At 48.1% G+C, this 16,085-nt stretch overlaps 15 non-coding genes across 15 annotated transcripts; all 15 read right to left on the reverse strand.

Moving 5' to 3' along the window:
* Position 1: 1 nt before the first annotated feature.
* On the reverse strand, positions 2–73 carry TRNAE-CUC (transfer RNA glutamic acid (anticodon CUC)). The gene has a single exon. It is a non-coding gene; the product is annotated as a tRNA-Glu (tRNA).
* A 71-nt stretch (positions 74–144) lies between these two features.
* Positions 145–216, reverse strand: TRNAQ-CUG (transfer RNA glutamine (anticodon CUG)). Its single transcript has one exon. It is a non-coding gene; the product is annotated as a tRNA-Gln (tRNA).
* A 7-nt stretch (positions 217–223) lies between these two features.
* Positions 224–295, reverse strand: TRNAE-CUC (transfer RNA glutamic acid (anticodon CUC)). Its single transcript has one exon. It is a non-coding gene; the product is annotated as a tRNA-Glu (tRNA).
* Positions 296–367: 72 nt separating this feature from the next.
* Positions 368–439, reverse strand: TRNAQ-CUG (transfer RNA glutamine (anticodon CUG)). The gene has a single exon. It is a non-coding gene; the product is annotated as a tRNA-Gln (tRNA).
* Positions 440–446: 7 nt separating this feature from the next.
* On the reverse strand, positions 447–518 carry TRNAE-CUC (transfer RNA glutamic acid (anticodon CUC)). Its single transcript has one exon. It is a non-coding gene; the product is annotated as a tRNA-Glu (tRNA).
* Positions 519–591: 73 nt separating this feature from the next.
* On the reverse strand, positions 592–663 carry TRNAQ-CUG (transfer RNA glutamine (anticodon CUG)). Its single transcript has one exon. It is a non-coding gene; the product is annotated as a tRNA-Gln (tRNA).
* Positions 664–5,819: 5,156 nt separating this feature from the next.
* On the reverse strand, positions 5,820–5,891 carry TRNAQ-CUG (transfer RNA glutamine (anticodon CUG)). The gene has a single exon. It is a non-coding gene; the product is annotated as a tRNA-Gln (tRNA).
* A 7-nt stretch (positions 5,892–5,898) lies between these two features.
* On the reverse strand, positions 5,899–5,970 carry TRNAE-CUC (transfer RNA glutamic acid (anticodon CUC)). Its single transcript has one exon. It is a non-coding gene; the product is annotated as a tRNA-Glu (tRNA).
* Positions 5,971–6,042: 72 nt separating this feature from the next.
* TRNAQ-CUG (transfer RNA glutamine (anticodon CUG)) lies at positions 6,043–6,114 on the reverse strand. The gene has a single exon. It is a non-coding gene; the product is annotated as a tRNA-Gln (tRNA).
* Positions 6,115–6,121: 7 nt separating this feature from the next.
* Positions 6,122–6,193, reverse strand: TRNAE-CUC (transfer RNA glutamic acid (anticodon CUC)). The gene has a single exon. It is a non-coding gene; the product is annotated as a tRNA-Glu (tRNA).
* A 151-nt stretch (positions 6,194–6,344) lies between these two features.
* On the reverse strand, positions 6,345–6,416 carry TRNAE-CUC (transfer RNA glutamic acid (anticodon CUC)). The gene has a single exon. It is a non-coding gene; the product is annotated as a tRNA-Glu (tRNA).
* Positions 6,417–6,489: 73 nt separating this feature from the next.
* TRNAQ-CUG (transfer RNA glutamine (anticodon CUG)) lies at positions 6,490–6,561 on the reverse strand. The gene has a single exon. It is a non-coding gene; the product is annotated as a tRNA-Gln (tRNA).
* A 7-nt stretch (positions 6,562–6,568) lies between these two features.
* On the reverse strand, positions 6,569–6,640 carry TRNAE-CUC (transfer RNA glutamic acid (anticodon CUC)). The gene has a single exon. It is a non-coding gene; the product is annotated as a tRNA-Glu (tRNA).
* Positions 6,641–6,711: 71 nt separating this feature from the next.
* TRNAQ-CUG (transfer RNA glutamine (anticodon CUG)) lies at positions 6,712–6,783 on the reverse strand. The gene has a single exon. It is a non-coding gene; the product is annotated as a tRNA-Gln (tRNA).
* Positions 6,784–6,790: 7 nt separating this feature from the next.
* Positions 6,791–6,862, reverse strand: TRNAE-CUC (transfer RNA glutamic acid (anticodon CUC)). The gene has a single exon. It is a non-coding gene; the product is annotated as a tRNA-Glu (tRNA).
* Positions 6,863–16,085: the final 9,223 nt, after the last annotated feature.

Below are 16,085 nucleotides of genomic sequence, written 5' to 3' on the forward strand. Positions count from 1 at the left end.
TTTCCGACGCCGGGAATCGAACCCGGGCCTCCTGGGTGAGAGCCAGGTATCCTAGCCACTAGACCACGCCGGAACGTGGCAGAGGATCGCAAGCGAGAGCACAAGAGAGTGCAGATGCATGCCATCAGAAAAAAAAAGTGGCGCAGGTCTCACCGAGATTTGAACTCGGATCGCTGGATTCAGAGTCCAGAGTGCTAACCATTACACCATGAGACCGCCATCTTTCCGACGCCGGGAATCGAACCCGGGCCTCCCGGGTGAGAGCCAGGTATCCTAGCCACTAGACCACGCCGGAACGTGGCAGAGGATCGCAAGCGAGAGCACAAGAGAATGCAGATGCATGCCATCAGAAAAAAAAAAGAGGCGCAGGTCTCACCGAGATTTGAAGTCGGATCGCTGGATTCAGAGTCCAGAGTGCTAACCATTACACCATGAGACCGCCATCTTTCCGACGCCGGGAATCGAACCCGGGCCTCCTGGGTGAGAGCCAGGTATCCTCGCCACTAGACCACGCCGGAACGTGGCAGAGGATCGCAAGCGAGAGCACAAGAGAATGCAGATGCATGCCATCAGAAAAAAAAAAAGAGGCGCAGGTCTCACCGAGATTTGAACTCGGATCGCTGGATTCAGAGTCCAGAGTGCTAACCATTACACCATGAGACCGCCATCTTTCCGACGCCGGGAATCGAACCCGGGCCTCCTGGGTGAGAGCCAGGTATCCTAGCCACTAGACCACGCTTTTTTTTTTTTTTTCTTTATTGCCTTGAAACAGAAAACAAAAATACACATGATAAAACACGTCAACTACACTTGAGCTAACGCGTACGCGGCTAAAATCTTTTCAGGTTCACCAACTCATCAAATAGACATTGCCAATGTGGTGGATCCTGCTGCATCCTGAAAGTTTCGCGTATATACACCGCACTTTCAATGAAGTTTTCACGCGCAGATCGTGTATTTATATCTGCGTGACGCACCTGCATTCGTGTTTTCCACAAACTATGGAGACCAAGAAGCATAATTAAATCATAAGGTGCATCATCGTTCTGCACTGGTAGGAATCTGATTCCGTACGGAGTTAGGGGAAGTTCCTTTTTAATTGTCCTTTGGAGGACGTCCCACAGAAAAACAGCATCCCAACACTGTAAGAAGACGTGTTCAATTGTCTCCGGTTTTTTGCACAACAGGCAATTTGTTGTCCATGGGACGAAGATACCTTTTTTATTCAGCCAGGTTTTAACAGGGAGCGTATTAGAGTGAAGTTTGAAAAGGAACGTTTTAGCAGATGGCCTCACGGGCATCTTCTTTACTCTTTTCAAAACATCCTGCCCTGGGCCTCCACAGTGTATTTCCCTGTAAAAAGGCACCGGCAGCATCACGTCAATGAGATCTTTATACAGTTTTTTTCTGGGAACATTGAAAAGGTAATCAAACGAAAACCGCACTTCCAGCAACTTGCACGAAAAAACAACTTCGCGCAGGTAGCCAGTCACAGTACCAGGCATGCTTTCACATGACACAATCCATTCAGGGAGCAGCCTCTGCAATCGCACTTGCATCACAGTTCTTAGAAAGGTATCTTTTTGATCACGCAGGAATATAAATCGCGAAACCACTTGTCGCAAGAACAAATGAGCAAGGCCAAGCCCGCCCCTTTTAACAGAAATAAACAAGTTCGTCCGGGCGGTTTTTTCCCATGTGGATGCCCAAATAAAAACAGCAAAAACGCGGTGCATTTTCTGAATTGAGGTTCGTGAGACACACAACACATTCATGAGGTACCACAGCTTTGAAATAAGAAAAACATTGCAAATGGAAGCGCGCGAAAACATTGAGAGTTGCCTTCCTTGCCACGCATCCGCTTTTTCTTTCGCTCTGGATGTTTCTTCCATCCAGTGCATGTTGGCATCTCGATAACAATCTAAAGGCACGCCTAGATATCGCGTTGGGAGAGCAGACCATCGCAGCTTACAGAAGAAATCAGGTGTCACGTCCCAATCACCGTGCCAAAACCCAGAGCTTTTCTCCCAATTGATCTTACATCCGGTTTGATCACAAAATGTTTGGACGACACCCGTAACTTCGCAGATGCTCTTTCTAGTTGCACAAAACACTGCTATGTCATCAGCATATGCCAGCATTTTCACGTGTGCTGATTGCAGCTTGAACCCTAAAATGCGATCGCTATCAATGATAGCCAAGCAAAGTGGCTCTAAATACAGTGCAAAAAGCAGGGGTGAGAGTGGGCAGCCCTGCCTTACCGATAAACGTACTGCGATGCTATCAGTCAGTTCACCATTCACTATAATACGGGTCGTGCAGTTCGCGTAAGCCATTTTAACACCCTCCACTATGACTTTTCCAAGGTTAGAATGCTCCAAAATGGAAAAAAGAATTTCGTGAGAAACACGGTCAAAGGCTTTCGCCAAATCTAACTGCATCATGGCTATCTGACCACCGAGTGCATCAACACATTCTAGTACGGTTCTTGCGACATGTATATTCGTGGCAATGGATCGACCCTTGATGCCGCACGTTTGATGAGACCCAACCAGTTTTTTTATTACGCTTTGCAGTCTTTTTGCTAAAACCTTCATATACACCTTGTAGTCAACATTGGTGAGGCTAATCGGTCGATATGACCCCACCAACAGTCGTTTTTCCGGATCATCTGTCTTGGGTATTAGCACAATGTGCGATGTAGCGAAAGACAATGGAACAGTATTACGTTCATAAGCTTCAGTGATTACATCGAGCATAAACTGAGCCGCATACTGCTGAAAAGTTTTAAAGAAGGCAGCGCTTAGACCGTCCGGCCCAGGGGCCTTCCCAGGTGTCAGGTCATCTATTGCGGATTCTATCTCCTGCAACATTATCGGTGTTTCTAGGCGCGCTTTACTTTCGTCATCCAGTGCAGGCATCAGTCTTAGAAAGTCTGTTTGAAAGCCGCCTACAGTCTCAAGCTTAGCGCTAAGCAGTTCTTCGAAGTGCTCTGCTACCGCATGCTGAATATCTTTAGCATCTTCTGTGATATGGCCGCCATACCTTATACTCCTAATTTCTTTCTGGCAGGCGTATCTTTTCTCGTCTGCTAGGGCTCGTTTTGTCGGCACTTCTCCAGCCCAAAGTTTTTCAGCCCTTGCACGTATGACAGCCGCTGTGTATCTTTCGCTGTCGATTGTTTCCAGCTCACTTTTAAGCTCTCGTATTTTACTGGCGAAATGCCCTGGCACAGTACTTTCCATGCTCAAAAAAAGAGCAAGTTGTTCATTCAGTTCTTTTTCTTTTTCTTTCTCTTTGTATCGCAGCTTACTACTCTTTTCTATTGCTTTCAATTTGACCCACTCTTTGAAGCTGTCCCATTCCGCTGCAAAACTTACTGGTCGCATAGCAAGACGATTTTCAAACTCTGTCTTAACTTCAGTAAGGAACTCTTCATCGGCAAGAAGTTTGGCATTCAGTTTCCATAGGTACCAGTTAAATCGCGATTTCTTTCCTTTGCGACCAAACACTGCACTCACGAGACAATGATCGCTGAAAGACACAGGTTTGACATCATATGCAGTACATAGGGAAACAAGATCTACCGAGGCATACACCCTGTCCAATCTGGCATGGCTATCTCGCTGAAAGTGCGTGAACTCTGGCTGGTTTCCAGTGGAGAACACACTACCAACATCCTCAAGGCTATACTCATGTACAAGTGCATTCAACAGCTCGGAGCTCCTGTCTCTTCGAGGTTTACACTTGGCCGCTCGGTCCACAGCTGCGCACACACAGTTGTAGTCACCAAGTACAAGCAAGATTTTGTCGACCTTCAACCACAACTCAATAGACTGAAAAAACAATTCACGCTCACGCCCTGAATTGGGAGCATACACACACACAACACGCCAGCATAAATTAGAGTAGGTAAAATCGGTAACCAAAAGCCGACCACTTGGACAGGCAAAAACGGACTCTACGCTTACTCCCAGCGTGTTACGTATAAATAAAAGGCACCCACCCGATACACCAACAGAATGGCATACACACACATAAAAGTTTGTTTGAAAAGAAGCCACCATACGTTCAGTGCTTTCTTGGCTCTCAATCTTTGACTCTTGCACAGCTGCTATATCTATATCATTATCCACAAGGAGGCGACTGAGCTGGCATTGTCGCCTTCTCGCTCCCAGTCCTCTAACATTCAAAGTAGCTACGTGTAACGGCGAATTAAGCTTGAGAGTCATGTACTAGAGAGAGACGCCAGTACCGGCATGGTGCCTACCTTCATGGTTGCGTGGCCTCCGCTTCTGACAAACAGCGGCGTATGCATGCATGTAATGTCCTGCCAGCAGAATGTCGGGATGCATTCAAACGAAGTCCAAGCCCATTGTTTCATTTTTGCTAACACACGCACCACTTGGTTGTAGAAGGTTCGTGACGCTGGTCGGTAGGCAGCCGACCCACAAATCGTTCAGGTCTCCACAAAAACTACGGAGGCGGTTTCCCCGCCTGCCGCGTGTCAGCCGAGAAGTTCGGCTTCGGTCCTAACGTGGCTCTTCGGATGCCAGAAGTTTTCGGCGGCGGCTCACCACAAACACCGCCTGGCAGCTGAGTCTCCTCGACGCTTTCCTCATGCGGACGGTTCGCGGCAATTAAGACTGCTGTCTCCGGCCCAACCTCCATGGCATCAGTACAGGAAGGCTCAGTACTGAGATGATCCTCAGCGTCAGAAAATTTGGTTAAGTCTTCTGACCCTTCCTTTGACTCGCTTTCATGGTCCTGGGATGGAACGTTCAAGACATGCCGAGGTTCATTCTTTTCATTTGAGACCATCACCTTACCCTTTGTTAAAACCGTCATGGAAGGCGCGTCCTGTTTCGTTGACTGACCTCTAATGTCAGCAGCCTCCTCCGCATCCGCCTCGTCCATAATTAACTCGGACGAGTCTTCGCTGGTCCCAGGTCCGGCAATGCTAGCGTAGGTTCGTGCACACTGGTTGTCTTCATGCCCGAACCGTCGGCAGGTTCCGCAGCGAGGAACCCGGCACTCTTTGCGGATGTGACCCGTACTCCGGCAGCGTAGGCACAACGGGGGTCTGCCTGGCACAATGACGAGCGCGAGCTCACCGCTAACATTGAGCTGATGCGGCAGGTCGTCGAGCTTCATGCCAGCTTTCAGATTCAGCGTGACGAGTCTAGTTGTAGAGCCCTTTTCCAGCATACCTTTAACACGCCAGCGCTCCCGGGAAACGTCTGACACCTTTCCGTACGGCGCAAATGCAGCACGAACATCTTCATCTGGCACGTTGTGAAGTAGCCAGTGAAGCTTGAGTCGCACGTCCTGGTTCGCCGGGTCAATCACCAAGCAGCGACCGTTTTTCACAGACAGCTCACCTACACTGACAATCTTGTTGACGGCTTCAGTATCCTTGAGAGTGACGGCCCAGACGTGGCTCATCCGATACGCCCCCATAGCGATAACATCGGGGATTAGCGAGTGTTGTGCTAAAGCATCCCGGAAATCTTCCACCCGGTACGGGCGGGCCCTGATATCGGCGTGCAAAAAAACGGTATTCAAAACAAACCGACCTGTTGGAAGTGCAGGCAAAACGACCTGGTAAGTGTTGTCCTTTTCAGCAGTCCTGTTACCGCGGCCTGACATGGCCGCTGAAGCCGCTCCTGAGGAGCCCTGCATCCTGCGTCCGTTCACTGGCGTGGCCGGAAGCAGAATCCTATCCTAGCCACTAGACCACGCCGGAACGTGGCAGAGGATCGCAAGCGAGAGCACAAGAGAATGCAGATGCATGCCATCAGAAAAAAAAAAAGAGGCGCAGGTCTCACCGAGATTTGAACTCGGATCGCTGGATTCAGAGTCCAGAGTGCCAACCATTACACCATGAGACCGCCATCTTTCCAACGCCGGGAATCGAACCCGGGCCTCCTGGGTGAGAGCCAGGTATCCTAGCCACTAGACCACGCCGGAACGTGGCAGAGGATCGCAAGCGAGAGCACAAGAGAATGCAGATGCATGCCATCAGAAAAAAAAAAGAGGCGCAGGTCTCACCGAGATTTGAACTCGGATCGCTGGATTCAGAGTCCAGAGTGCTAACCATTACACCATGAGACCGCCATCTTTCCGACGCCGGGAATCGAACCCGGGCCTCCTGGGTGAGAGCCAGGTATCCTAGCCACTAGACCACGCCGGAACGTGGCAGAGGATCGCAAGCGAGAGCACAAGAGAATGCAGATGCATGCCATCAGAAAAAAAAAAGAGGCGCAGGTCTCACCGAGATTTGAACTCGGATAGCTGGATTCAGAGTCCAGAGTGCCAACTATTACACCATGAGACCGCCATCTTTCCGACGCCGGGAATCGAACCCGGGCCTCCTGGGTGAGAGCCAGGTATCCTAGCCACTAGACCACGCCGGAACGTGGCAGAGGATCGCAAGCGAGAGCACAAGAGAATGCAGATGCATGCCATCAGAAAAAAAAAAAGAGGCGCAGGTCTCACCGAGATTTGAACTCGGATCGCTGGATTCAGAGTCCAGAGTGCTAACCATTACACCATGAGACCGCCATCTTTCCGACGCCGGGAATCGAACCCGGGCCTCCTGGGTGAGAGCCAGGTATCCTAGCCACTAGACCACGCCGGAACGTGGCAGAGGATCGCAAGCGAGAGCACAAGAGAATGCAGATGCATGCCATCAGAAAAAAAAAGAGGCGCAGGTCTCACCGAGATTTGAACTCGGATCGCTGGATTCAGAGTCCAGAGTGCTAACCATTACACCATAAGACCGCCATCTTTCCGACGCCGGGAATCGAACCCGGGCTTCCTGGGTGAGAGCCAGGTAGCCTAGCCACTAGACCACGCCGGAATTTCTTTTTTTTTTTTTTCCTTATTGCCGTGAAACACAAAACAAAAATACACATGATAAAAAATGTCAACTACACTTGAGCTAACGCGTAAGTGGCTAAAATCTTTTCAAGTTCACTAACTCATCAAAGAGACAATGCCATTGTGGCGGATCCTGCTGCCTCATGAAAGTTTCACGTATATAAACAGCACTTTCAATAAAGTTTTCACGCGATGATCGTGTATCTATATCTGCATGACGCACCTGCATTCGTGTTTTCCACAAACTATGGAGGCCAAGAAGCATAATTAAATCATAAGGTGCATCATCGTTCTGCACTGGTAGAAATCTTATACCGTAAGGAGTTAATGGAAGCTCCTTTTTAATTGTCCTTTGGAGGACGTCCCATAGAAAGACAGCATCCCAACACTGTAAGAAAACGTGTTCAATTGTTTCCGGTTTTTTGCACAACAGGCAATTTGTTGTCCATGGGACGAAGATACCTTTTTCATTCAGCCAGGTTTTAACAGGGAGCGTATTAGAGTGAAGTTTGAAAAGGAATGTTTTAGCTGATGGCCTCACGGGCATCTTCTTAACTCTTTTCAAAACGTCCTGCCCTGGGCCTCCACAGTGTAATGCCCGATAAAAAGGCACCGGCAGCATCACGTCAATGAGATCTTTATACAGTTTTTTTCTAGGAATGTTGTAAAGGTAATCAAAAGAAAACCGCACTTCAAGCAACTTGCACGAAAAAACAAACTCGCGCAGGTAGCCAGTCACAGTACCAGGCATGTTTTCACATGACACAATCCATTCAGGGAGCAGCCTCTGTAATCGCACTTGCATCACGGTTCTTAAAAAGGTATCTTTTTGATCACGGAGGAATATAAATCGCGAAACCACCTGACGCAAGAACAGATGTGCAAGGCCAAGCCCGCCCCTTTTAACAGAAATAAACAAATTCGTCCGGGCGGTTTTTTCCCATGTGGATGCCCAAATAAAAACAGCAAAAACGCGGTGCATTTTCTGAATTGAGGTTCGTGATACACACAACACATTCATGAGGTACCACAGCCTCGAAATAAGAAAAACATTGCAAATAGAAGCGCGCGAAAATATTGAGAGTTGACTTCCTTGCCAGGCATCCGCTTTTTCTTTCGCTCTGGATGTTTCTTCCATCCAGTGCACGTTGGGATCTTGATAACATTCTAAAGGCACGCCTAGATATCGTGTTGGGAGAGCAGACCATCGCAGCTTACAGAAGAAATCAGGTGTCACGTCCCAATCACCGTGCCAAAACCCAGAGCTTTTCTCCCAATTGATCTTACATCCCGTTTGATCACAAAATGTTTGGACGACACTCGTGGCTTCACAAATGCTCTTTCTAGTTGCACAAAACACTGCTATGTCATCAGCATATGCTAGCATTTTCACGTGTGCTGATTGCAGCTTGAACCCTAAAATGCGATCGCTATCAATGATAGCCAAGCAAAGTGGCTCTAAATACAGTGCAAACAGCAGGGGTGAGAGTGGGCAGCCCTGCCTTACCGATGAACGTACTGCGATGCTGTCAGTCAGTTCACCATTCACTATAATACGGGTCGTGCAGTTCGCATACGCCATTTTAACACCCTCCACTATGACGTCACCAAGGTTAGAATGTTCCAAAATGGAAAACAGAATTTCGTGAGAAACACGGTCAAAGGCTTTCGCCAAATCTAACTGCATCATGGCTATCTGACCACCGAGTGCATCAACACATTCTAGTACGGTTCTTGCGACATGTATATTCGTGGCAATGGATCGACCCTTGATGCCGCACGTTTGATGAGACCCAACCAATTTCTTTATTACGCTTTGCAGTCGTTTTGCTAAAACCTTCATGTACACCTTGTAGTCAACATTGGTGAGGCTAATCGGTCGATATGACCCCAATAACAGACGTTTCTCCGGATCATCTGTCTTGGGTATTAGAACAATGTGCGATGTAGAGAAAGACAATGGGACAGTATTACGTTCATAAGCTTCAGTGATTACACAGAGCAAAAACTGAGCCGCATACTGCTGAAACGTTTTAAAGAAGGCAGCGCTTAGGCCATCCGGCCCAGGGGCCTTCCCAGTTGTCAGGTCATCTATTGCAGATACTATCTCCTGCAACGTTATCGGTGTTTCTAGGCGCGCTTTACTTTCGTCATCCAGTGCAGGCATCAGTCTGAGAAAATCTGTTTGAAAGCCGCCTACAGTCTGAGGCTTAGCGCTAAGCAGTTCTTCGAAGTGCTCTGCTACCGCACGCTGAATATCTTTAGCATCTTCTGTGATATGGCCGGCATACCTTATACTCCTTATTTCTTTCTGGCAGGCGTATCTTTTCTCGTCTGCTAGCGCTCGTTTTGTCGGAACTTCTCCAGCCCAAAGTTTTTCAGCCCTTGCACGTATGACAGCCGCTGTGTATCTTTCGCTGTCGATTGTTTCCAACTCACTTTTTATCTCTCGTATTTTACTGGCGAAATGCCCTGGCACTGAACTTTCCATGCTCAAAAAAAACTGGAGTTGTTCATTCAGTTCTTTTTCTTTTTCTTTCTCTTTATGCCGCACCTTACTGCTCTTTTCTATGGATTTCAATTTGACCCACTCTTTGAAGCTGTCCCATTCCTCTGCAAAACTTACTGGTCGCATAGCAAGACGATTTTCAAACTCGGTCTTAACTTCCGTAAGGAACTCTTCATCGGCAAGAAGTTTGGCATTCATTTTCCATAGGTACCAGTTAAAGCGCGATTTCTTTCCTTTGCGACCAAACACTGCACTCACGAGACAATGATCGCTGAAAGACACAGGTTTGACCTCATATGCAGTACATAGGGAAACAAGATCTACCGAGGCATACACCCTGTCCAATCTAGCATGGCTGTCACGCTGAAAGTGCGTGAACTCTGGCTGGTTTCCAGTGGAGAACACACTACCAACATCCTCAAGGCCATACTCATGCACAAGTGCATTCAACAGCTCGGAGCTTCTGTCTCTTCGAGGTTTACACTTCGCCGCTCGGTCCACAGCTGCGCACACACAGTTGTAGTCACCAAGTACAAGCAAGATTTTGTCAGTCTTCAGCCACACCTCAATAGACTCAAAAAACAATTCACGCTCACATCCTGAATTGGGAGCATACACACACACAACACGCCAGCATAAATTAGAGTAGGCAAAATCGGTAACCAAAAGCCGACCGCTTGGACAGGCAAAAACGGACTCTACGCTTACTCCCAGCGTGTTGCGTATAAATAAAAGGCATCCACCCGATACACCAACAGAATGGCATACACACACATAAAAGTTTGTTTGAAAAGAAGCCACCATACGGTCAGTGCTTTCTTGGCTCTCAATCTTTGACTCTTGCACAGCTGCTATATCTATATCATTATCCAAAAGGAGGCGACTGAGTTGGCATTGTCGCCTTCTCGCTCCCAGTCCTCTGACATTCAAAGTAGCTACATGTAACGGCGAATTAAGCTTGAAAGTCATGTATTAGAGAGAGACGCCCGTACCCGCATGGTGCCTACCTTCATGGTTGCATGGCTTCTGCTTCTGACGAACAGCGGCGTATGTATGCATGTAATGTCCTCCCAGCAGAATGTCGGGATGCATTCAAACGAAGTCCAAGCACATTGTTTCATTTTTGCTCACCCACGCACCACTTGGTTGCAGAAGGTTCCTGACGCTGGTCGGTAGGCAGCCGACCCACAAATCGTTCAGGGCACCACAAAAACTACGGAGGCGGTTTCCCCGCCTGCCGCGTGTCGGCCGAGAAGTTCGGCTTCGGTCTTAACGTGGCTCTTCGGATGCCAGAAGTTTTCGGCGGCGGCTCACCACAAACACCGCCTGGCAGCTGAGTCTCCTCCACGCTTTCCTCATGCGGACGTTTCGCGGCAATTAAGGCTGCTGTCTCCGGCCCAACCTCCATGGCATCAGTAAAGGAAGGCTCAGTACTGAGATGGTCCTCAGCGTCGGAAAATTTGGCTACGTCTTCTGACACTTCCTTTGATGCGCTTTCATGGTCCTGGGATGGTTCGTTCAAGACATGCCGAGGTTCATTCTTTTCATTTGAGACCGTCACCTTATTCTTTGTTAAAACCGTCATGGAAGGCGCGTCCTGTTTCGTTGACTGGCCTCTAATGTCAGCAGCCTCCTCCGCATCCGCCTCATCCATAATTAACTCGGATGAGTCTTCGCTGGTCCCAGGTCCAGCAATGCTAGCGTAGGTTCGTGCACACTGGCTGTCTTCATGCCCGAACCGTCGACAGGTTCCGCAGCGAGGAACCCGGCACTCTTTGCGGATGTGACCCGTACCCCGGCAGCGTAGGCACAACGGGGGTCTGCCTGGCACAATGACGAGCGCGAGCTCACCGCTAACATTCAACTGATGCGGCAGGTCGTCGAGCTTCATGCCAGCTTTCAGCTTCAGCGTTACGAGTCTAGTTGTAGAGCCCTTTTCTAGCATACCTTTAACACGCCAACGCTCCCGGGAAACTTCCGACACCTTTCCGTAAGGCGCAAATGCAGCACGAACATCTTCATCTGGCACGTTGTGTAGTAGCCAGTGAAGCTTGAGTCGCACGTCCTGGTTCGCCGGGTCAATCACCAAACAGCGACCGTTTTTCACAGACAGCTCACCTACACTGACAATCTTGTTGACGGCTTCAGTATCCTTGAGAGTGACGGCCCAGACGTGGCTCATCCGATACGCCCCCATAGCGATAACATCGGGGATTAGCGAGTGTTGTGCTAAAGCATCCCGGAAATCTTCCACCCGGTACGGGCGGGCCCTGATATCAGCGTGCAAAAAAACGGTATTCAAAACAAACCGACCTGTTGGAAGTGCAGGCAAAACGACCTGGTAAGTGTTGTCCTGTTCAGCAGTCCTGTTACCGCGGCCTGACATGGCCGCTGAAGCCGCTCCTGAGGAGCCCTGCATCCTGCGTCCGTTCACTGGCGTGGCCGGAAGCAGAATGACCACGCCGGAATTTCTTTTTCTTTATTGCATGGAAAAACTTCTGTAAAAAGGAACAACTCCACTTACTTACTTAAACATGTCCATGTCTAAAGTTACCGGGCTGCTTAATACGAGCCCGTCATATCCTCAACCCGACAATGCACAATCATCAGAACTTCAAAAGTCTGGGAGACATACACATGCGTCTAGATACGGCATCCAGTTTGGAGGTTCTTCACGTGCAGCATATACACTTCTCACCAAAGCACACTGCTCCCGAAACACGGATTTCGACGATCTTGGTGGCTCTGCATGCCTGTCGATCATGCGGCTTTTCCAAAGGCTGAACAGTCCCATCAACACAAATAGATCGTAAGGCACGACAGAGTTTTTGTCAGGAGGCAAAAATCTAATTGTATAAGGCGTAATTTCAATGTCCTTTTTAAGAGTTCTTTGTAGTATGTCCCAAAAGAACATAGCATCACGGCACAGAATAAAGCAATGATCAATTGTCTCAGGCACGTTACAGAGACGACAATTTACCGACCAGGGCACAAACATCTCCTTATTGTGAAGAAATGTCTTGACAGGCAACGTCGCTGTATGTAATTTGAAAAAGAACGTTTTTGCAGCTGCCTGAATGCACATTCGCCTAACACGCTTTAGAACAGCGGTGTCCAAAAACCCCAGATAAGGCTGCCGATATAACGGTGTAGGGAACAAAGACTCGGTGAGAGCCTGGGTCATCTGCTTTCTCGAGAGGCTATACAGGTAATCTACAGAGAAACGCACAGTGAGAAAATTGAAAGTGTCAGCAACCTCCTTAAGGAATCCCCATAAACGCCCCTCACGAGCCTGCCCAGTTGGTGCGAATAAGTAAGGCAAATGTGGACTAAGGCGCCTAATGAGCACAGTTACAAGAAACGGATGGTTTGCCGATTTGAAAAAGAAAAAACGGGAGACAAGTTGATGCACAAACAAGTGAACAAGGCCCACTCCACCAGACTCTAAGGGAAGAAACAAGTTGTCACGCCGCATGGGCTCCCATTGAGAGCGCCACACAAATGTTGCAAATATTCTGTGTATAACTTGTACTTTGCTCCTCGCACAATGCAGGACTTGAAGGACATACGCAAGCTTTGCAAACAAAAATATGTTACAGACCTGTGCCCTAGCAAACACTGAGAGTTCCCTACCCATCCAAGCCTGCGTTTGTCGCCGCATAGGTACGATTTGTGAATCCCAGTAGGCTGCGCTGTTACGAACTTGGTGCAGCGGAACCCCTAGGTACTGAAGAGGACTACAGTCCCAGCATATGCCTCCATACTGGCTTGGTCTAGTGCCCCAGTGTCCCAACCAAAAACCTTTGGATTTATCTAAATTAAGGGCCGCGCCTGATACATCGCAGAACTGTTCAGTCAAGTGTAAAGCCTCAAGTACACTCTTTTTGTCAGAACAAAAGAGGGCGATATCGTCCGCGTAAGCTAAAATCTTAACTTCACATTGAGCCAGAGAGAAACCACGGATGGCTGCACTGTTAATTATACTGAGACAGAGGGGTTCCAGATATAAGCCAAACAACAGTGGAGACAGTGGACATCCTTGACGAACAGATGATTCCAGTGGTATTGGTTTCGTTAGCTCCTGATTAACAATTAGTCTTGTATACGAGTTCATATAGCACAGCCTTATGCCTTTGAGCAAAACGTCACCAATGTTTGCATTCTCCAAGACTGCGAACAAGAAATTGTGCCGAACTTTATCAAACGCCTTCGCCAGGTCAATTTGAATCAGAGCTACTTGGCCTGTCTCATCTGATACTGTCTCGATTACTGAACGTGCAATATGGATGTGTGTTTGAATACTGCGCCCTCTTATACCACATACCTGATGCGATCCTATCAAGTCCATGATAACCAGCTGCAAACGAGAACAAAGGACCTTGGCAAAAATTTTGTAATCAACATTACAGAGGGAAATTGGACGATATCCTTCAACAGTTTTCAACCGATTAATATCTTTGCTTTTGGGTATTAATATTGTGTGGCCTGAATAGAAAGTGGGAGGCAGGAAACCCACATCATAAGAGGCTTGGAATACTTCCATCAAAACAGGCGTTAGGCAAGGCAAAAATGTTTTATAAAATTCGCTAGTAATACCATCTGGGCCAGGAGATTTCTGGTTCTGAAGGTCTGAAATGGCTGATTTAATTTCTTCCAAAGTGATGGGTCCCTCTACTACAGCACATTTCTCATCGTCTAGTCGAGGAAAGTTCTCAAGTAAGGAATTATAATCGAAACCCTGATTTGGATCTTTACAACTGCCGAACAGCTTTCGATAATAATCATAGAAAGCAGCAAGAATACTAGGAGCATCACTATATGTGCAACCACCATACTGAATTTCCAATATTTCCTTCGTAAGTGCATTCTCTCTTTCATCACTGAGGGCCCGACGTGAAGGTTGCTCGTCAAGAAACCTTCGAGTCCTAGATCTTATTAGGGCCCCCTTGTATCTTTCCGTCGCAATTTGTTGAAGCTCTGCCTTTACGTTATTAATTTCTTCAACATAGGCACCCGGGCTAACCCTCTCTAGCTCATGTAGCTCAGTTAGAGTGCGCCCAAGCTCACGAAGGTGGTGTCTCTTTAGGAACGCGATTCTTGCAGAGGCTTCAATTGCTAAGTTTTTGGTTTCCTGTTTGAACAAGTCCCATTTTTGAAAAACTGACAGATCATGGCGTGACCATATGTCTTTCAAACAAGTAGGTACAGCACGCTTAAAGATTTCATCTGAGAGCAGACAGTTATTCATTTTCCACAGTTCCCACCGAGGGTGAAGTATCTGCCGACTGTACCTCCCTACCTGAAAAGACACCATACAATGGTCACTGAAGAAGATGGGCCGCACCCAGTAACCAAACAAATTTGCTAACATGTCTGTAGAAACATAAATTCTGTCAAGGCGGGCATTAGAGGAGAACTGAAAATGAGTGAAATGAATACTGTCGCCTTTTTCCTGCCCCACATCCACAAGGTTATATTCACAAGCCAAATCGTTAAGTAATGCAGCACTAGGGTCATATCTCTTACATATTGCTGATCGGTCCTCATCCCTACAAACACAATTAAAATCTCCCAACAACATAATTTTGCGATCTGTGCACAAATGATTAACTAATGAAAGAAAAAAATGCCTTCTGTCTCGCTGTTTTACAGGGGCGTAAACACAAATAATTCGCCACTGCACACCTGAGATTGTGAGGTCACAGCATATAAGTCGTCCCTCGCCATCTATGCAATAAAACATGGCTGTCATCTCTAGTGTTTTGGCCAGGAATAGCATACACCCTCCGGACAAGCCTCTAGCGTGGCTAACAATGATGTTATATTCCGGCAAAAACGGCTCAAGAGCAGCTTCCGTCTCTTCATCGGAGGACAACTTTGTTTCCTGAATTGCTGCTACAGACACACTCCATTTCTTTAACAGATGTCTTAACTGCTGCTGTCTCCGACGATTACGCATACCCCTGACGTTAAGGGTAGCGACTTGATATGCTGCGACTGTAGCCATTTTTGGTACTAGTCCTTTTAAACATCATCCCCTGGAATGGGGTGGCCCGCCTGCAAATTGGCGGCCTTTCGGGCAGACATCGCCCTCCTCTTTAAAGTCACCCTTCCTGTGGCCTCTACACAGTGTGCCTTCTGGCCAGCACCATCGATACACACCTCATCATCTGCGGGACGCTTCAAAGGCACTGTGTTGTCCATGTCCTCCTCTGAGACACTCAAGGCTTCGGCCCACGAACCTGATTGGAGCACATCGCTCGCTGCCACACTGACAGCCGACAGAGAACCGGACGCACCAGAGATCGGCGCCACAGACGGCTCACTATTACCCTCCAGCGACGAAGGAGAATCAATGACGAAGGAGGATAGGCGAGCATCCACTGGCAGTATCTTCCCCATTGATTCCACAGGAGGCATATCCAGACGTCCTTCAATGACAGGTGGTTCTTGGGCAGCAAGCGCAGCACTCTGAGTGGCACTCACAGGCGGGCCCGGGTCCGGCGGTTTTGGCTCTGGAGACGCTGGTTCTTGATGGCCAGTCACTGCAGATTCTTCTGAGTTGGTGTGAAGGGCAGAAGGCTTCTGGTCCCCATCAATTTGATGTTCACGACCTAACTCACCAGTTACATCAACAACCTCTGACACATCCATGATATGTTCGGACGCCACGTCATCATCTCGTGACCACTGG

Source organism: Amblyomma maculatum, chromosome 1 (assembly GCF_055883805.1).
Source record: "Amblyomma maculatum isolate TAMU_Amacu chromosome 1, ASM5588380v1, whole genome shotgun sequence".
Lineage (NCBI taxonomy): Eukaryota > Metazoa > Arthropoda > Arachnida > Ixodida > Ixodidae > Amblyomma > Amblyomma maculatum.